We start from the raw sequence: 23,142 nt of genomic DNA, 5'->3' as shown, positions 1-23,142 counted from the left end.
TGAGAAAAAGGAAGAAAATGAGAATTAACCTATAAGAAAAGAAATCCATAGTGGAGATATTATTATTATTATTATTATTATTATTATTATTATTATTATTATTATTATTATTATTATTATTATTATTATTATTATCATTGCAGTGACCAACAATTCTGTTCTTCTGGAAAATGCTATTCCTATCAGCACAAAATATCCAAACATTATTAATGTACTATACACCCCACGGACACTGCAAAATGTACTACACACCAGCGTTAGTGCTATCCAAGGATCTTATAATATATAGAGGATCTGAAGTTACCTATCTTTATCCCCCTAACTCGATATGGCCAAAAAACATCAGAGATTCGCTACTTGGGTCCTCTTACTTCTTCTTACTTCCTCTTGTTTCCTCAAAAGTTGGTGGCCAGTACATTTGGAATGTTAATAACATCGTTATTTACATAGCAATAACGTTCACATTCGAGCAGTTATCTGCAGGAACGTAACTGCAAAGATTCGCTTAGTTAGATTGCCAAATTTAGTAATTTTGCCCCTATATCTCGGCTCACTTAACGTTTATACATGATAATAGAAATACGAATAATGGCGTTATTAACCTGGCAATAGAATTGAAATTTGAGTAGTTTTCAGCAGAACGGTAGGCAAACTTATATTATTCAATTTTGTGATTTTTAAGATTATGTTCCTGTTAACTTGACATCAAGTTGACAGGGTAATTTGAAACATGAATAACGGCGTTATTTTCCTACAGTAACGTTCAAATTCGAGCACTTTTTAACAGGAAAAAATAGAAGTAAATCTTCACGTAGTCAGATTATCAAATTTAGTAAATTTGCTCTTACATTTCGGCTCACTTAACACAAATACTGAAAATACAAACTACAACAACAGCGTTGTTTATCTAGCAGCAACGCCTAAATTCGAGTAGTTTCTGTGGAGAGCAAAACAAATACGATTTGCAAAGTCAGATTGACAATTTAGTAATTGTGCTTCTATGTCTCAGCTCACTTAAAGTTAATACGTTATAATAGAAACTTTAATAACGGCGTTATTTATCTAACAGTAACAAATAAATACGAGTAGTGTCCATCAGCAACACACCAGAAACGATTTCCGTAGTCAGATTTTCAAATTTAGCAATTTTGTTCAATTTCCCGACTCTCCTAACATTAATACGTAATTATAGAAATAACAGCATTATTTACTTAGCAATAACGTTCAAATTCGAGCAGTTTACAGCAGAAATGAAGCAGGAACGATTGGCATAGTCATATTATTCAATTTTAAAATTTCAAGATTATGTCCCGGCAGGGCCGTGCTGGGATACTAATGAGGGCGGTGGACAAGTCTACTGAAAGGGCGTCCATACAAACGGGAAAATACATACATACATATATATATATATACATATATATATATATATATATATATATATATATATATATATATATATATATATATATATATATATATATAGAGAGAGAGAGAGAGAGAGAGAGAGAGAGAGACTTTGAAAGAAAGTATGGGTGCCATTTTATATCAATATCACCACCAAATTTGTTTCAGTATTAACGTACATAGCTAAACTCGAATCAAAATCCTCTTTACTACAGAAAAACTTTTTAGTTCCTGTAATAACATTTCTGTCAAATAGAAAAAAGCTAAATATATCAAGAACTTAAGAGGCTGCCTTACTAAAAAAATAATACAAAATTTACCATTTTTCTTTTGCTTGTTTATTCATCAGTGAAAGGAGATAATGAAATACAAGTTACCACAATCATAGATAATGCTATTCTACAACAGAAAATATGAACCTGAAGAATGTTCAGTGTTGCAATCCATAGAAATTACAGTGTTGCCAGAAAAACAATTTCCCTAAAATCTAAGTTAAGGCAGCGAGTAGAGGAACAAACTCAACTGCATTTGGTTATATATCATATTGTTTTGGTTTCCTGTGAACTATTTTCTAAATAATAGTTGTATTTAGTTTGTAATAAACAAAATAGTTTTAACATACAGTTATTAAAACTAAATAATAATGTTAATTAAAAAGTAGTTCACAAGATACCAAAACAACATGATACGTAATCAAATGCAATTGAGTTCGTTCCTCTACTCGCTGCATTAACTTAGATTTTAGGGAAATTGTTTTTCTGGCAACACTGTAATTTCTATGGATGGCAACACTGAACATTCTTCATGTTCATATTTTCTGTTGTAGAATAGCATTATCTATGATTGTGGTAACTTGTATTTCATTATCTCCTTTCACTGATGAATAAACAAGCAAAAGAAAAATGGTAAATTTTGTATTATTTTTAGTAAGGCAGGCTCTTAATATAGCATGCCTGTGGACGCAGGAGGCTCATTGTCGCGTTTACAAACGCTCTCCATTGATTTCTGTCCTTAGAAAACTCAACCCAGTTTCTACTTTATATTCCAATCTCTACGAGAACCATTTTAATATTTTCCTCTCATCTGCGCCTCGGTCTTCCTAACGGTCATTTTTCTATTTGGATTTCCAGTTACAACTTCGAAAGCGTTTCTAATTTCTTCCATTCTGGCTACATAACCTGACCATTTGAGCCTCCTAGACTTGATGACCCTAACAACGTTTGATAAACGGTATAAAATTATGCAGTTCCTCCTTATGAAGTTTCCGCCTTCCCCCATTCCCGTTCCTTTTGGAGTTCGAATATTGGTTTAAGAGTCTTGTTTTAAAATACTTTCAGTCTGCGATTTTCCCTCAGAGTCAGTGACCATGTTTCGCAACCATACAGCACAACAGGCATGATTATCGTTTTATATTTTGAGGTACAAACTAGTCAACAGAATTAGCGACAAGAAAAGATTTTTAAGTGAATAATAGCACGAAATCCCTCCTTTCAGTTTACATCAATTTTTTTAGTGATTATGGTTTTGGTCTGTTAATAATGATCCTAGATATTTGAAAGTATCCACTTTGTCGAAAGAAAATATTATTTGATATTTTAACGCATCCATAAAATGCAGCATTACGATCCCGACAAACTTCCATTTATTTAGTTTTCTCTGCATTTACTTTTAAGCCTATATCCCTGCAAGCGTTAATTAAGATTTCTGCATTCCTTTCTATTATTCTATCATTACCTATTAAATTTACATCATCAGGATACGCCATAACCTGGCAAATACAATTCAGCTCTAGGACCTGATTGCTGTCTTTGATTTTCCTTATCGTTTTCTCCAGAACAAAGTTAGATAATAATGACGACAACGCATCTCCTTGTTTTAGGCCATTCTCAACGTGAAAGCTCGTGGACAAGAATTTCTCTACTCGAACCTTACTTTGGGATTCATTTAAGCATATCTTAATCAATCGAACTTTTTCAGTATTTCAAATTCTGTAAGCATGTACAATATTTACCTCCTACCAGAGTCTAAAGTCAATAATTGATGTGTCAGGATGTTGTATTCTCTCATTTCTTTTCAAGTATTATTCGAATGGTATCAATATCTGGTCGATAGTCGATCGATTTTACCTACATCCGCTCTGATAATCTCCAATAATTTCATCTGCGTATAGAGTCAATCTTGCTAATACAATGTTTAAGAGGGTTTATTGGATGTTGACAGAAGAGAAATGCCTCGATAATTATTAAATCAGTTTTGTTGCTTTTCTTCTGAACTGGAACAGTGATTGATTCTCTTCACTCTTGTGGTAATTCCTCCTTGTTCCAGATAATGAGAACGAGTTTGTGTATCTTGCTCTGTAATTTTTCCCCTCCAGCTAAAATTAAGTCAACCAGAATTTTGTCTAAACCCGGAGATGTGTGTGTATTTTTTTTTTTTAAATAGCGATTTCTATTCCATCTGGTTAGGTTCTGGCATATACAGTTATGCTGTATGCATTTCACTTTCTCCACGCGCATTAGTTTTTGGCTATGTGTTAAGCAACGCGTCAAAGAAACATTTCAATCTATTTAAGATGCTATCTGCCTCAGTGAGAACTGTTCCTTTAGGTTTCTTTAATATATAAGCACGAAGTTGATAGCCTTTCTTAAGTTCGTTGATGCATTTATACATGTCCCGAATGTTTTTGTTTTCACTATTATCTTCAAGTTAATTATTTTAACTTTCAAAAGTCGCGTTTCTTTGTTCTAAAAGTTTTAGAAGTTTTCTGCCAGATGACAATGAAATTTTATGTAGTTATTTCGTTAGGATTTTGTAGCCAACGCAGTTTCTTTTGTTTTCTCTTCTCTGCTACTTTAGTACATTCCTGGTTGAACTATGGTTTGTTCCTACGTATTTCTGCGTGCTCCAATATTTCTTTTGCTGAAATTTTAACGTTATCTCTAATTTCAACCAAGTATCTTGAACACTAGTGCACTCCGAACCTTCTAAAACAGAGAATTTATTCAACACTTCAATCTGGCTAACCTCTCACCTGACTCTCCTCTATTATAAAATAAATAAATAAATAAACCACTCCGTTTTCAGATATTGAATATTTCCTTTATTCAACGATAGTCTCTCGCTTACTATCACAATCAACTAATCTGAACGAACGACCATCAGTTGCGCTAGACTGTTCTTTTCTGTCTACTAAAACATGATTAGTTTGAATATGTGTTTCTTCATCTGATGAAGTCCATGTTTATTTATGAATGTCGCGATGTTGGAATTTTGTAATCTTCACGATAAGGTTTCTGGATATTGCACAGTTCAGGAGTCTAATGCCGTTGTCACAACCTTCCTTATGCAAACATTTATTCCGTATAATCGTTTTTTGAAAATATCCACCGGTCCTACCTTCGCATTGAAACCGCCTAACAGAATTTTCATATGGTATTGCAGGAGATGATCAAATACCCGTTCTATACTTTCGTAAAAAAGCCATCATTAAAATCGCCATCTTTTTTAATCGCCATCCTTATTTTCTGTTGGGGCATGTGCATTTAAAATAATAATATTACACCACCGACCCTTAAGAGAAATAAAAGAAAATCTATCATTAACAAATTCAACCTATGTAATTGCTGATATTACGTATTCGTTTATGAACGGAAAGCCCTGTTTCTAGTTGGTACCGGTAATTTTTAATTTGGTCCCCGTAAAGGAACGTAAAATTTCCTGACTTGACTCCTCCATTTTCTTTTCATCTAACTTTCTGATATCCCACTAGGTCCATCTTCTATTTCTAAACTCATTCGTTACACATTTTAACGCGCTTACCCCATAGAGACTTCTTATATTCCATGTTCCAAATCTCATGTCGATTTTACTTTGCGTAGTTTGTCCCAAGTTATCAGTTCTGATCCGAGGATTCTGCGATCTTATCTGAACAATCCTTTTTTTATAGGATGAGGTTGTTAGCCTCACACCAAATTCTCAAGCTGGAGGATCACCCCTTGTCTGTCCGCGACTGCTTACTCAGTATATTCGCCTCTATATCTCTATATAACCTCTATATCCCAGAGGCCTTCTCCTCGATCCACAACCTGAGGACGCACCGTGCCGTGGTGACAGGAATACCACATTTTACGAAAGTTAATACAGCTATATTTCAGAAATACAACAAGTACTGATTATCCGAACACTGCTTTAAAACACACAGGAACAATCAATATGCTCGGATATATGGATGCATATTAAGACTGTAAAAGCTTCGATGCCGTAAAAATCGTAAATTAGAGACTAGTGTCAGTGTAGTATTACATAAATGCATCGTACGTTTGACTATTCGAACTATTCTTGATGTATCACATTGTTTCGTTTTATAGCTATATACAGTAACTTTATAATATTTTTGTAAGTGATTATACTCTTTACCTGTTTTCTACCAATAGCAACTGTATGTATTTATAATACAAAACTGAAATACAGAAGAATGAAATAAAAAATAATGTGATATTTCGCAGGGCATGTTATGTAAAGGGTGCCTTGTATTTTTCACAGGTTCTGTATTACCAGTCAGTATTTGAATTTATTAAACAAAGCTGGTATACTGGATAACTAAAACCACTTATCTATAATGTGATGTTTCGTAGGGCGCCTTATGTAAAGGGCGCACTGTACCTTTCACGGGTTCTTCGTCAACAGTAACTGTGTGTGTTTATTGCACAGAACTATGCTATACAGAAGAGTAAATAAAATCTTTCATCTTTGATGTGGTCTCAGAAGGGCGCCTAATGTAAATGGCGCACTGCAAATTTCACGGGTTCTTTACCAATAAAACAGTATGAATTTATTACTAAAAACTTGTACCTTTATTTGTACTGTGATATTTCGGAGGGCGCACCGGGACACGTCCCGGTGTCCCGGTGGGCCAGCACGGGCCTGTGTCCCGGCCAACTTGACGTCAACCTACCCGGAAGACTTGAAACGTGCGTTTATTTTTATTTATTATTTCCATTTTTAAATTATCGCAAAAGTAAATTTTTGTTTCATTTTTGTGTGCATAATACAAGCTCTTTGCGCACTTGCGAGGTACTTTGTTTCATATTAATATTGAAAATGGAAGTATTTATTTTTTTAACATTAGAACAAAATTATATTAAATCAATTTTAGGTTATAAAAATTCAAAATAGAAATATATGCTTCATTCAACGTTTGCACTCAATTTTCTACCTTCCAAAATAAGCGGAACACTGCTGTTTATTACTATACATAACTAACATTATGGACTATGATATTGTTGTTTGGAGGTGCACCTGGTATCCTTGGATGCTTGTCTTGGTTGCAATAATAGGGTAATGTTTGAAATTCTTGAAATTGGTAAAGGCAATGAAAGATATTTGGTGCATCTAGCAAGAAACACTTGATTTTACACAGAAATGAGTAGAATTCGTAAAGTTGAATTTAATTTGGTAAATATAATCGGAAGAATTTCAGTGGTTTTGAGTCACTTTGAAAATTCTCTTCTGCGTTATTTTTAGAGGAAAAAAACGTAATTTATGTGGGGCAGTGCCCCCTCTTGCCCCTCCCTGGCTACGAGCCTGTTTCAAACAATCCGACACTCAAGAATATTTCGAGAGTATCGAACACTTAGAGTGTCTCAAACATTTTCAGTATCGAACACTTCAAGTGTCTCGAATATTTTGAGTCTTGAACCTTCAAGTGTATTGAAAATGTCGAGAGTATCGAACTCTTAGAGTGTCTAAAACATTTACATATTCTCGAACACTTCAAGTGTATTGAAAATTTCGAGAATCTCGAACACTTCGAGTGTCTCGAACATTTCGAGAGTTTCGAACACTTAAGAGTGTCTGAAACATTTAGGCCTACAGAGTCTCGGACACTTCAAGTGTCTCGAAGACTTGAAGTGTATTGAAAATTTAGAGAATATCGAACACTTAGAATGTCTCGAACATTTCGAGAGTCTCGAACCATTAAAGTGTTTAATACATTTTCATAGTCTCGAACACTTGAAGTGTCTCGAACATTTCGAACCTCGAACACTTAGAGTGTATTGAAAATTTCGAGTCTCGAACACTTCGAGTGTCTCAAGCATTTCCACAATATCCAACACTTCGAGTGTCTTGAAAATGTCTAGAATCTGGAACACTTCCAGTGTCTCGAACATTTAGAGAGTCTCGAACACTTCGAGTGTCTCAAACATTTCCAGAGTCTCGAGCCGAGTGACTTGAAAATTTCTAAAATCTCGAACACTTCAAATGTTTAACATTTCGAGAATTTCGAAAGTTCGATAAGGAGATAAAATTAAAATTTTTAACCACGAAACGGTTTAGAAATTTTATCAAATTGTTATCGATTACTCGATTATCGGAACAACCCTAGGAGGTAACTATAGAATCGTAAAATCATGTGTCCATGGTGGGGAACGGACAGAATGGCAGGAGGACAAAATGGCAGGGAACATAATGGCAGGAAATAATGGCAGGAGGACAAAATGGCAGAGGACGAAATGGCAGGCGGACGAAATGGCAGGGGACAAAATGGCAGGCGGACGAAATGGCAGAGGACGAAATGGCAGGAGGACAGAATGGCAGGAAGTTGAATTGTCGGGTTTTAAACTATTTTGTTTCTTGCTTGATAAATGAAGATTTCAACACAAATTTTCGATTTATTCATTATGCTCCAAAATTCGAACTGCTAATAATATTTCAATTCTAATTGACAGTCATTTACAAACACCTTACTATTGCAAGCTTTCTATTCATACCAGCAGTGTCTTAATGAAAGAAATTAGTTTTAGTTGTTTTCTTTTTTATATATATTATTTAAGATCTTTTCGGATATTACAAGAAGGAAGCAGCTTTTATCTTTATTTCGCACTGTGATCTGTATATGCTCAAGTGAAGACAAACAGTTTCAAAAGTTATTGAAGTTATTTGCAAAACATTTTAAGTAACAAGCAAAAAAAAAAAAAAAAAAGGAAAATACATACATCCTCCATATTAACTGGCGAATAAACTAACTTCGGTATTGTACAAAGGATCAGATACTTTCTGTGGCAAAGAAAACGAATTAAAATTGGTCGATTCGACTCGTTCCGAAGTTTTTGACGAGAGGATATGTAGGATGTGTACTCATTATTTTCTGGTGACTGTCTCTAGTATTTTTAAGTCTATAAAATATGCATAGGGACAAATTCAAGGGAAGCTTGGGGCAAAAATCTTTGGAGGAAACAAATTGTGGAGTACTCACAAGAAACACTAGACCTTTCGGTAGACTTAGGATCTCCCGTTTTCAAAATATAGGATATGATTAATTGTATATATGTCATATGATTAATTGTATATATGCCATATGATTAATTGTATATATGTCATATGATTAACTGTATATATGTCATATGCAATTTGATAAGGTAATAGTATGAACACAAGAAAGAGCATTTAGCAACGTTTAAATATACGCAAGTCATTCCACAATTTACTTCATTAATAAATATGATTTAAGTGTCATTATATCAATCTTTCTTGGACTCGTCGTAACCTTGAAGAATTCTGATAAATTCTACATGAATCTAAGACGGAAATCAGTACACATTTTGTACATAAATTTACAAAACGAGACAAGAAAATTTTGATTCCAGACAGGACTTTCACAAACATTTACGACACGAGACGAGAAAACCTGAATTCTCATCTCGTCTTGAGGGCAACGCTATAAGCAAGTAAGTTAGAAATCAAATATGCACGATCATGGTTCCTTTAAGCTGCACTAAGCTGTAAATATACCCAATATCGCATTGGGGGTGAAAGGGGAGCGATTAAAGTGGAATGCCTGATAATTTAAGGTTCCTCATAACTCCAGTGAAATTCAGGAAAAAATCTCTGAATTACGAAAAAAAGAAAACATACAAAATACATTTTCAGGGTAACTCTTACAGCCATTACGTTATTATAAGATTAATGCTACTTCTGAAACTGATTTGATTGAATATGTATTTGGATAACGAAACTATTTTCATAAGTTTTTCAAAGTATCAAGTTTGAGAAGAACGAAGTTTGTCTTCCACTGTTGTTCTCATTGCTCATAGATACTAGTGATGAAATAATTGGTCGAAAATCACGCTGCCGCTTCTTACATCAATTCATGAAGAAAATTAGTTCCAATATTAGGCACCGAAGTTCAGTATTAAGAAAACAAAACAAAAAAAAAAAAAACACCCAGCCTCTGCAACCATGCGTAGCACATTTTAATACTTACACTTGAAATAAAAATATGACTGGATAAAGACGATTGCCTTTGTCTTTGAATTTCATATGTGAATAACAATATAGGGCTTTTCAGATAGAGGAGGGGGAGGAGCAGGTTTTATTAAACAAGATCGTACATCTGATATGTTTTAACTATAGGCAACTTGTACTTGCAGGCTAAACCCAGTCTTCTGAAGTCAAACGACAAATACCATTAAGATGTTCAAAAGAATAACGTATCATTATTATTACATACTACAGACACAAAGATACCACTAGGCTCCCAAATTTCAAAATTATACTGTGTGTGAAAGCAGTTAGTAGATTTAATTCTTTGTCACATGATAGCTAGACCCTGAGAGAAATTCAGAGGGAGTCCAGGGGAAAATTCTTTCGTCGTAAATAAAGGTTGTACTACTTAGAATTGTTATAAAACGAAGATATCAATTGGAAGATGGTTAAAAAGAAATAAATTTAAGAAAAAAATTTAAGACATGGATAATTGATGTTTACCCTCTTTTACGCTCTTGGTTCAATTTAGCTGTATTTATATGCTTTGGACATTTGAGGTAGAAATGACTAAATCGAGAACCGTTACCTACTAACAAACACAATAGGTAAAACCTAAAAATACGAGCCGTAGGTGTTATATTTTTTGCCAAATTAACTTCCTGCCATTCTGTCCTTCTGCCATTTCGTCCGCTGCCATTTCGTCCTCCTGCCATTTTGTCCTTCTGCCTTTATTTCCTGCCATTATGTCCCCTGCCATTTTGTCCTCCTGCCATTCTGTCCTAAATTCGTCCATGGTAGAATGAAATGCGTTTATAATAATTTCAATTTACGGTAGAGTTATCAGCAAGCCCGAAACCAGCCACAGAGCTTTGGGGTGGCCATGAGTATGTTAGGGGGTGCCAAGTCATTAAAAATTCTCTTACAAATATCTAAATTGGGTTTTTTGTATTGAGGTCTGGAGAAGCCATGAAAAGTCTAGGGGACCAGGCCCCCTAGCCCACCTCTGGTTGTGGGCCTGGTTATCAGTCAGTACAGTATAACACACGAAGAATAATATTAAGTTTCATTCAAAACTATTATTTAATGTGCAGAATTGCTTATACATCTTTTCTCTCATTCATGTAACAAAAATAGATATAGGTATGTATTGAGAATTCACCAAACACTCATGTTGTTCCATCCTCAAGAAGCAAAATAAAAGAAGAAAGAAAACAACTCTTTCCCACAGCTTGGTGATTTAAATATGGAAAAACTGACCGCAAAGAAACTGAGTGTAGTGGGGTGTGGTCAAAAGTGATTAGCATCGAGCATTTTACTACTTGAATCACACGGCCAGGTGGCATAAATTTCCTTTAACTTCTCCGAAAGAGATATTTTATAAAGAAGGGGAAAAAGGAATGTATAGTTCCATAAATCTACCAACCAAATGTGCAAATGTAGAAAATGAATTTGAATAGACAGCATAGACATCAATGTATACGGTTCACATAAAAAGGAATAAACATCTGTAATTTTCAAGAGATTACATTGAATGGATAGATCCTTATTCCACTCATCTCCCGCCAACAACTTACATCTACTGAGTTTCTTGATTCAAGAGCAGTGATGACAGTTGGCGGGAATTGTTATTTCAAATCGGCTGTAAACAGGAAATTCTGACATTCTCATATATTGTATTATGCGTTGTAATTCATTCATTTTCCCTATTGATCAGGCTCCCTCACGCACAATTCTCTCACTGACTCATCTCAAGGTTGACGAACTTTGCATACATCTAAGCTGGAAAGGAAGAGATAAAAGTCGGCAAAAACACAATAAAACGAAAGGTCTAGTACCACTGATTCCTGCTGCGAACTGACCGTGAGAAGACAGCAGGTAATTTCGCTTTGCTACAATTTTACTCGCACCGTGACATGAATTTGATGTTCCTTAAACAAATCTGTTACTTTTGCGCTTTAGCACACCCACATTCACACACACGGGCGACTCTATTGTTTCAATGATCAGAAAAATAAATATCATACTGATCCTATACATATAATACAAAACAACGAACAAATTAGGACAAAAATTGCAGTACACAAAGTTTTCCGCTTCGTACCATTATGCAGAACGAATCTTTCGATAATGTCACGTAGATGTGATCAAGCTTGTACCATCTGGTCTTCAGTTTTCAGCAATTCTGGTTTCACGAAATTTTCATGAGAATACGTATGACATATTCTGGAGGTGTACTTTCTATCCAAAAATAAAATAGTAAACATATTAAGAGCACTAAACGATATACATAAAGAAGAGAGAGAAGAATACTATTTACTCCTATCACTTATCATAGTTCTATTTTTTTAATAGCTCATTCGTGTCACAAGGGTGTCTAATTTAGTCCTTTATCGTGCTAGGAAGAAAGATGGTGAACATAATAATAATAATAATAATAATAATAATAATAATAATAATAATAATAATAATAATAATAATAATAATAATAATTATTATTATTATTATTATTATTATTATTATTATTATTATTATTATTATTATTATTATTATATTAGTATTATTATCTTTGGTGGGTGCTTGCAGTCAGTGTCCGTAATCGAAAACCGATACCGAAGCTAGGTATAAGACCTGTAACATCGATCTCTTTTATGATAAAAGTGCACCTGAGAATCGCATAAAAGCATCAAATGTTGTGTTCATTATAAATATTATTACGGAGCTAAAAATTCAGGTAGTGTTCTCTCCTCAAATCAGGTATTTCAACATTCAAAACTATATTCTAAGACGTTCTGTGATATTTATTTATTAAAGAAGGGGGCCGCGGTGGCTCAGTGGTAGAGCGTTCACCACTGGCACTTTAGCTCACTTGTTCGATCCCAGATCTAGTGAAGTAGATTTTGTGGTGGATAAACACCGTACGTGTGAGTTTTCTTGGGATTATTTCGTTCCCTCCCACGATACATTTCACCATTACCTTCATTTCTAATTATAACCGTCTCCTTTAGCCTAGCCGGTATACGAGTGCGACGTTAAATTAAAATACAGTGTATTTCATTTGATTATCATTTTCTTTATTACATAATTCTTTCAAGTAATTTTCTCGAAGGATGTTAATTAATTACGTAGTTTTCAAATACTGGGTTAACACACTCATAAATCAATTGTCGTTGAGGTTATTTACACGTCATTCTTAGAGTCAGTAAAACTCTGATGATTTTCGGAAAAATTAGTCTCCTTACTCTGTTGAAATGAATATCGAATGATAGGTTTGACTGTAGAGTGACTCCAAGATCGATTATATAATATCAATTGGTGTTTGTTAATAGTGTACACATTGCGTACATAGTTCATTTTCCTGGTGTATGATACTACATTGCATTTTTGAATATTTAACAACTTGTTTGACTCACATCATTGGAAAATAGAATTTTTGTCGCTTTGCAAAAAAAAAAAAAAAAAAAAAAAAGGAAAAAGAAATAGCGTCTAATTCCGTGGAGATACTGCGATACATTTTTAGATTGTCAGCAAACAATAGTTTGTGGGAGGATGCTAACAGGTGGTAAATCATTATTAGGGTTTGGTACCGAGACCGAGACGGACTTTTACATAACAGACACCAGACCGAGACCGAAATAGACATCTATTAATCGAGACGAGACTTAGGTCAGTTTAGACAACATTTGTTTCGTTGCTGTGTTAGATAATATGGAAACGATTGACTAATGTACAGTGGCGTATTTAGGTGGTGGCTATCGGGCTCATACTCCTTCCGAAATAAATTTATGATATTTTTTTTCGCATTGCACGTACAACACACATGTTTTTCTTACCCGTTCCTCAAGCCTCTTTCGAAACAAAATCCACTACTGATGTATATAGCCTTCTCTCCCCTCCTCTCTCTCCCTCTCTCTCTCTCTCTCTCTCGCATATATATATATATATATATATATATATATATATATATATATATATATATATATATATATATATATACAGGCCCTCATCCATGATCGTCTGACAGGGGGTGCACCAATAACTAGCAGTTTATTTGAATTAAATTTGAATTTTTAAAATGCCTTTAAGCATCTGTGATATGAGTGAGGAAATGCCCCGGAAATGCTGTCTGTTCTCGGCGAATCCTTTTCCTTCAACCTTCAGCAAATTAACTTAAATTATTGCTTTTACAAAACTGCGCTTTCTTTTAAGGCCACAGACATTTTCGGAAAACGTTGCTATTTTCACTACTAACTTTTCACTTTAGATAGTGTATATTTGCAACGAAGGGGAGTGCACGCGCACCGATTAATCCCTTAAATGCGGCCCTATATATATATATATATATATATATATATATATATATATATATATATATATATATATATATATATATAGGCTATAGCCGCGCAGTGGTGGATCCAGGGGGAGGGGGCGGTCGGGGCGATTGCCCCCCAGAAGAGGAAACTTATATATATATATATATATATATATATATATATATATATATATATATATATATATATATATATATATATATATATATATATATATATATGATAAAGGGTGGGGCTCAACCATAGCTTTATCCAGTGTTAAGAAAGTAGAATTAAAGTCCATTTTATCCAGTGTATACCTGAGCGTCAAGGGAGGCGGTGACTTCAACTTTCGCCTATTCAAGATTCGCCTAATATCCTTAAGCAATGGAATTTACAGATGTTAACTCAAGAGAAAGTGTAGGCAATTCTAGAATTCAAGATTGACGTCAAGTTGGCCGGGACATAATCTTGAAATTTTAAATTTGAATAATATGACTATGACTATCGTTCCTGCTTCATTTCTGCTGTAAACTGCTCGAATTTGAACGTTATTGCTAAGTAAATAATGCTGTTATTTCTATAATTACGTATTAATGTTAGGAGAGTCGGGAAATTGAACAAAATTGCTAAATTTGAAAATCTGACTACGGAAATCGTTTCTGGTGTGTTGCTGATGGACACTACTCGTATTTATTTGTTACTGTTAGATAAATAACGCCGTTATTAAAGTTTCTATTATAACGTATTAACTTTAAGTGAGCTGAGACATAGAAGCACAATTACTAAATTGTCAATCTGACTTTGCAAATCGTATTTGTTTTGCTCTCCACAGAAACTACTCGAATTTAGGCGTTGCTGCTAGATAAACAACGCTGTTGTTGTAGTTTGTATTTTCAGTATTTGTGTTAAGTGAGCCGAAATGTAAGAGCAAATTTACTAAATTTGATAATCTGACTACGTGAAGATTTACTTCTATTTTTTCCTGTTAAAAAGTGCTCGAATTTGAACGTTACTGTAGGAAAATAACGCCGTTATTCATGTTTCAAATTACCCTGTCAACTTGATGTCAAGTTAACAGGAACATAATCTTAAAAATCACAAAATTGAATAATATAAGTTTGCCTACCGTTCTGCTGAAAACTACTCAAATTTCAATTCTATTGCCAGGTTAATAACGCCATTATTCGTATTTCTATTATCATGTATAAACGTTAAGTGAGCCGAGATATAGGGGCAAAATTACTAAATTTGGCAATCTAACTAAGCGAATCTTTGCAGTTACGTTCCTGCAGATAACTGCTCGAATGTGAACGTTATTGCTATGTAAATAACGATGTTATTAACATTCCAAATGTACTGGCCACCAACTTTTGAGGAAACAAGAGGAAGTAAGAAGAAGTAAGAGGACCCAAGTAGCGAATCTCTGATGTTTTTTGGCCATATCGAGTTAGGGGGATAAAGATAGGTAACTTCAGATCCTCTATATATTATAAGATCCTTGGATAGCACTAACGCTGGTGTGTAGTACATTTTGCAGTGTCCGTGGGGTGTATAGTACATTAATAATGTTTGGATATTTTGTGCTGATAGGAATAGCATTTTCCAGAAGAACAGAATTGTTGGTCACTGCAATGATAATAATAATAATAATAATAATAATAATAATAATAATAATAATAATAATATCTCCACTATGGATTTCTTTTCTTATAGGTTAATTCTCATTTTCTTCCTTTTTCTCAAAAATTTGAAATTGTGGGTTAACTTTGTCTTTCAACGCCCCTCAATTTCAAGTGTAGAAATGAAGCACTAACGTTAGGATTTGTAATACTAAGAAAAAGTAAAGAAGTACTGACCATGACATTACCTGTATATGTGATTGTTAATCCTAATGTGCGATGAATCTGATTCTTGGACGTGTTTAAGTAAATAGCTAAAATCTAATGTCTCAAATTTTCCATATTATAACTGTGTCCATACCATATTTAATTCGTTAATAACTTTACATGAGTGTGAGCATGGGCGTCTCTGGCGGGGGGAACGAGGGGACGCGTCCCCCTCAATATTTTGAAGTACAAAATATTCAATATTTTTTTCTAATTTAATTTATTTACTAACGACAGAATATCATATAAATAATAATTATTATTTGGAATGTAATATTCAGGCTGTGAAACGATTATAACAGTTATACCTTAGGGGGTCCGTGAAGGTAAGCAGAAAGATCACAAAGGAAATCCAAGATAATAAACAGGTTGGGCTAGGTAGTACGATTTAAATCAGTTTCTTCGATGTCCTCCCAAACTTTACATGCCAGAGACGCCAGTGAGTGTGAGTACTAACTTGGTGCTTGTAGTAGTAACCAGTAGTAACCAAACACTAACGATTGACACCACTTTTGTATATTTTGGACAATATTTACAAAAGTGGCGATTCTGGCTTGACGTTAAGTGAATATCGCCACTTTAATTCGTTAATAACTTTACATCGTTTACAGTACTAATGTTGTGCTTGCAGTACTAACGAAGCACTAACGATTGACATCACTATTGTATAATTTGGAGAAGATTTACAAAAGTGGCGATTCTGGCTTGACGTCAAGTGAATATCGCCACTTTAATTCGTTAATAACTTTACATCGTTTACAGTACTAATGTTGTGCTTGCAGTACTAACGAAGCACTAACGATTGACATCACTTTTGTATAATTTGGAGAAGATTTACAAAAGTGGCGATTCTGGCTTGACGTCAAGTGAATATCGCCACTTTAATTCGTTAATAACTTTACGTAGGTTACAGTACTAATGTTGTGCTTGCAGTACTAACGAAGCACTAACGATTGACATCACTATTGTATAATTTGGAGAAGATTTACAAAAGTGGCGATTCTGGCTTGACGTCAAGTGAATATCGCCACTTTAATTCGTTAATAACTTTACATCGTTTACAGTACTAATGTTGTGCTTGCAGTACTAACGAAGCACTAACGATTGACATCACTTTTGTATAATTTGGAGAAGATTTACAAAAGTGGCGATTCTGGCTTGACGTTAAGTGAATATCGCCACTTTAATTCGTTAATAACTTTACATTGTTTACAGTACTAATGTTGTGCTTGCAGTACTAACGAAGCACTAACGATTGACATCACTATTGTATAATTTGGAGAAGATTTACAAAAGTGGCGATTCTGGCTTGACGTCAAGTGAATATCGCCACTTTAATTCGTTAATAACTTTACATCGTTTACAGTACTAATGTTGTGCTTGCAGTACTAACGAAGCACTAACGATTGACATCACTTTTGTATAATTTGGAGAAGATTTACAAAAGTGGCGATTCTGGCTTGACGTCAAGTGAATATCGCCACTTTAATTCGTTAATAACTTTACATCGTTTACAGTACTAATGTTGTGCTTGCAGTACTAACGAAGCACTAACGATTGACATCACTATTGTATAATTTGGAGAAGATTTACAAAAGTGGCGATTCTGGCTTGACGTCAAGTGAATATCGCCACTTTAATTCGTTAATAACTTTACATCGTTTACAGTACTAATGTTGTGCTTGCAGTACTAACGAAGCACTAACGATTGACATCACTTTTGTATAATTTGGAGAAGATTTACAAAAGTGGCGATTCTGGCTTGACGTCAAGTGAATATCGCCACTTTAATTCGTTAATAACTTTACGTAGGTTACAGTACTAACGTTGTGCTTGCAGTACTAACCAGTACTAACGAAATACTAACGATTGACATCACTTTTGTATACTTTGGACAATATTTACAAAAGTGGCGATTCTGGCTTCACGTAAAGTGAATATCGCCACTTTAATTCGTTAATAACTTTATATGGGTGTGAGTACTAACGTTGTGCTTGGAGTACTAACCAGTACTAACGTAGTACTAACGATTGACACTACTTTTGTATAATTTGGAGAAGATTTACAAAAGTGGCGATTCTTTCTTGACGTCAAGGAATATCGCCACTTTAATTCTTTAATAACTTTATATGGGTGTGAGTACTAACGTTGTGCTTACAGTACTAACCAGTACTAACGAAATACTAACGATTGACATCACTTTTGTATACTTTGGACAACATTTACAAAAGTGGCGATTCTGGCTTAACGTCAAGTGAATATCGCCACTTTAATTCGTTAATAACTTTATATGGGTGTGAGTACTAACGTTGTGCTTGGAGTACTAACCAGTACTAACGTAGTACTAACGATTGACACTACTTTTGTATAATTTGGAGAAGATTTACAAAAGTGGCGATTCTGGCTTGACGTCAAGTGAATATCGCCATTTCAATTCGTTAATAACTTTATATGGGTGTGAATACTAACGTTGTGCTTGGAGTACTAACCAGTACTAACGTAGTACTAACGATTGACACTACTTTTGTATAATTTGGAGAAGATTTACAAAAGTGGCGATTCTGGGTTGACGTCAAGTGAATATCGCCATTTCAATTCGTTAATAACTTTATATGGGTGTGAGTACTAACGTTGTGCTTGGAGTACTAACCAGTACTAACGTAGTACTAACGATTGACACTACTTTTGTATAATTTGGAGAAGATTTACAAAAGTGGCGATTCTGGCTTGACGTCAAGTGAATATCGCCACTTTAATTCGTTAATAACTTTATATGGGTGTGAGTACTAACGTTGTGCTTGGAGTACTAACCAGTACTAACGTAGTACTAACGATTGACACTACTTTTGTATAATTTGGAGAAGATTTACAAAAGTGGCGATTCTGGCTTGACGTTAAGTGAATATCACCACTTTAATTAGTTAATAACTTTACATGGGTGTGAGTACTAACGTTGTGCTTGGAGTACTAACCAGTACTAATGTAGTACTAACGATTGACACTACTTTTGTATAATTTGGAGAAGATTTACAAAAGTGGCGATTTTGGCTTGACGTCAAGTGAATATCGCCACTTTAATTCGTTAATAGCTTTATATGGGTGTGAGTACTAACGTTGTGCTTGGAGTACTAACCAGTACTAACGTAGTACTAACGATTGACACTACTTTTGTATAATTTGGAGAAGATTTACAAAAGTGGCGATTCTTTCTTGACGTCAAGTGAATATCGCCACTTTAATTTTTTTTAATAACTTTATATGGGTGTGAGTACTAACGTTGTGCTTGGAGTACTAACCAGTACTAACGTAGTACTAACGATTGACACTACTTTTGTATAATTTGGATAAGATTTACAAAAGTGGCGATTCTGGCTTGACGTCAAGTGAATATCGCCACTTAAATTCGTTAATAACTTTATATGGGTGTGAGTACTAACGTTGTGCTTGGAGTACTAACCAGTACTAACGTAGTAGTAACGATTGACACTACTTTTATAATTTGGAGAAGATTTACAAAAGTGGCGATTCTTTCTTGACGTCAAGTGAATATCGCCATTTCAATTCGTTAATAACTTTATATGGGTGTGAATACTAACGTTGTGCTTGGAGTACTAACCAGTACTAACGTAGTACTAACGATTGACACTACTTTTGTATAATTCGGAGAAGATTTACAAAAGTGGCGATTCTGGCTTGACGTCAAGTGAATATCGCCACTTAAATTCATTAATAACTTTATATGGGTGTGAGTACTAACGTTGTGCTTGGAGTACTAACCAGTACTAACGTAGTAGTAACGATTGACATCACTTTTGTATACTTTGGACAATATTTACAAAAGTGGCGATTCTGGCTTCACGTAAAGTGAATATCGCCACTTTAATTCGTTAATAACTTTATATGGGTGTGAGTACTAACTTTGTGCTTGGAGTACTAACCAGTACTAACGTAGTACTAACGATTGACACTACTTTTGTATAATTTGGAGAAGATTTACAAAAGTGGCGATTCTGGCTTGACGTCAAGTGAATATCGCCACTTAAATTCATTAATAACTTTATATGGGTGTGAGTACTAACGTTGTGCTTGGAGTACTAACCAGTACTAACGTAGTAGTAACGATTGACACTACTTTTATAATTTGGAGAAGATTTACAAAAGTGGCGATTCTTTCTTGACGTCAAGTGAATATCGCCATTTCAATTCGTTAATAACTTTATATGGGTGTGAATACTAACGTTGTGCTTGGAGTACTAACCAGTACTAACGTAGTACTAACGATTGACACTACTTTTGTATAATTCGGAGAAGATTTACAAAAGTGGCGATTCTGGCTTGACGTCAAGTGAATATCGCCACTTTAATTCGTTAATAACTGTATATGGGTTTGAGTACTAACGTTGTGCTTGGAGTACTAACCAGTACTAACGTAGTACTAACGATTAGTATATTTTTCATTTAATTATTAGTAAGTGGCGATTTTGACTTGACAAACGTTCCTACAGCCTTCCCAACCAAAGGCAAGAATGAATACAAGTCTCTGTTGTCATCTACAGTAGTCTCTTTTTTTAATAGCTAATAAAGGAATAGAACTGGAAAATTTGATCTCACGACAACACTGGAAACCTACACTATTACTAGAATAGACTGGTGTTGAAAAGGAATAAAGGCAATGGGGAAAATAACAACAAGTATAGAGGAAATTCAAGTTACTATACATTCGCGCTTGCGGGGTCAATGCCATATTTGTTTTTCTTCTGCGGCTGTCACCCTGACAGATCCGTTTGGGACATCGAGTTTTATTGCTCGTTGGGCATAGGAAAACATAGATGCTTTCTACATAGGGGCCGGCGTTAAATTGACAACAGTACACCACTTCGGCTAATTTGGATTTTCAAACAATCGAAGAGTTATATAGGTTCCATTTGGCTTTAAAGAAAAAGAAAAGAAATAGGCAGGGCCAGGACTTTAGAGTTGTTCGCAGCAAGTTAGATGTGGATGAGCCCTCTTGTGTTCTCTCGTGTTGAGTTGATGGTAGCTGTGCGTTCGTTCTTGCGCGGAGTGCATTTTACACCGCTGTAAACCGAATACTTGCTTATATCGATCAATATTCTGGTAGTTTCTTATATATATATATATTTTTTTTTTATGAAATCATAAACCTATGCGTGTGTATTATTTTTGAACATTTGTGTTCGTGTAACTAATCTTAAACATTAAAGTGCGTGTCTGTAGTACCATTTACGTACAGCCGTCATAATGGAGAAAAAACGAACTATATTGTCATTTTATGCTCCCAGTACGAAACAACAGGAACAGAGACCGCCAAATACAACAGCAAATAAAGGGTAAGGTAAAACTTTCTGATGAAGTGACTACCGATATAGAAGCCCCACCACCAGAAAAATGTGCTAAATGTGATGCTAATAATATCGTTTTCACCGAGTCGGGAAACGAGAGTAGTGCAAATGTTGTTGTTGAATTATCTCATTTTAATAACTGGAAGAAGAGCAGACCGTGGTTGGCAATAAACAAAATGAAATCAGTTATTTGTTCCGTGTGCAGTGAAATTCGATCTTTTAACGTAGATAGTATGGAACGCGTACGTTTCGACAATGCGTTTAAAGACGGTGTTTCTGCAACTAATCCCAAGAAACTTAATGACAAAATTGGTGATCATGTAAGATGGAAGTCCCACCTCAAGTGCATGGAAATAATGGATAACCGCAATAAACAGCACATTGAGGAATCCATACAAAAAAGCACGAGTGTAAGGCAACTCCAAAATGAAGAAAAAATTAGAACAACAGGAGCACTCATGCGTACTGTATATGTAATTGCTAAAGAAAATCTGTCTTTCTTAACATTCTTCTTTGGTTGAACTTCAGAGATTAAATAGGGTTTCCGTGGGAAATATGTTAAACTCCGATCATGCGTGCAAAAACATGATAATGTTTATTACCGAGGAGATTAAAAAAAGTCTTGCTATGTTTACTGTGGAGTCAGGAGAAAATTTTAGTATTTTAATTGATGAGAGCACGACATCTAATAAATCTTGTATGATAATTTATTTTCCTGTAGTTTTTGAAGATGTTGCGTGTAACTATTTTTTTGAAATTGTCGAACTTGACAACACTACAGCAGAAGCTATATCAGGAAGCTTGTTAGAGACTTTATCTAACCATAGCATAACGGAAAACGTTCTGAAGAATCACCTTGTTGGCTTAGCAATACATGGCGCGGAGGTGATGCAGGGTTGTTACAATGGAGTTGCAACAAGATTACGCAAACTGTTGAACAACGACTTAATTGTGGTTCACTGTATGAATCATAAACTTGAGCTTAGAGTTCAAGATGTGATTAAATCTGTCTGTGATGTATATCATATGCAAGCATTTGTTACGAAACAGATTTTGGGGCCCTATGCCTTTAGAATTCGCCCCTGTCTAGACCTTACACAACCGGGCACCAAACACACATACCACAGATAAGTGAAGTTGAGAGAGGCTTAAATGATGAACATTAACATAAACTGTTGAAGGAAATCGTAGTCGAGTTTAGCACCGGAAGCGTAGAGAAATAAGAATCTCACTTCTTTTTAAGTTTAAACAGTGCTTGTAGGAAAAGAGATAATAATTAGAAATAAAATTTAAAACATAATAATGAGTCAATAATGTTGATAGATTTTATGTTCAGCGACACCATGAAAGAAAAACAGCGTTTTCACCTGGGTTGGAGCAAGAATCACAGGTGTCCGGGTTCAACTCCCAGTCGAGTTCGGTACACACCGAAAAAGTTATTTAATAAAACTGTAGAAAGCTGAAGGATGATGTAGACTGAGTTGTACTTGGTTGGCGAACGCAACAGAAACCTTGGCCAACTGTGTACATGATCATATCCAATGTGTGGGAGTTCTATCCTAGGTTCAACGTAAGTCACTGCCGAAGCCGTAAAAAGCCGTAAGCTTACTTTGGACCGTCGGGAACTGGATTCCTGAATTTTGCGTCGGAGTGTAATGAATGTAATAGAGGAGATAAAAAGAGGATGTGTCAGGTTAAAAGAGGTTGGTATGTGAGTGATGGTAACCAGAACTAACGGCGATCTCTGATATTTAACAGAGATAGGGAGGAAAAACGCTGTTGTGAACGACAATTACGCGACATGGAGAATATTCCCTCTCATTAAATTTACTTTAATACATTCAGCTAAATTGTTGTTCTCTTCAACAAATTAGTTTTGTTTTCTCATATAGAACTTTGTATTGACGTAAAATT

This window comes from Thermobia domestica, chromosome 3 (genome assembly GCF_964235325.1).
Source record: "Thermobia domestica chromosome 3, izTheDome1.hap1.1, whole genome shotgun sequence".
NCBI classification, from domain to species: Eukaryota; Metazoa; Arthropoda; class Insecta; order Zygentoma; family Lepismatidae; genus Thermobia; species Thermobia domestica.
Note: the sequence above shows the minus strand (reverse complement) of the source record.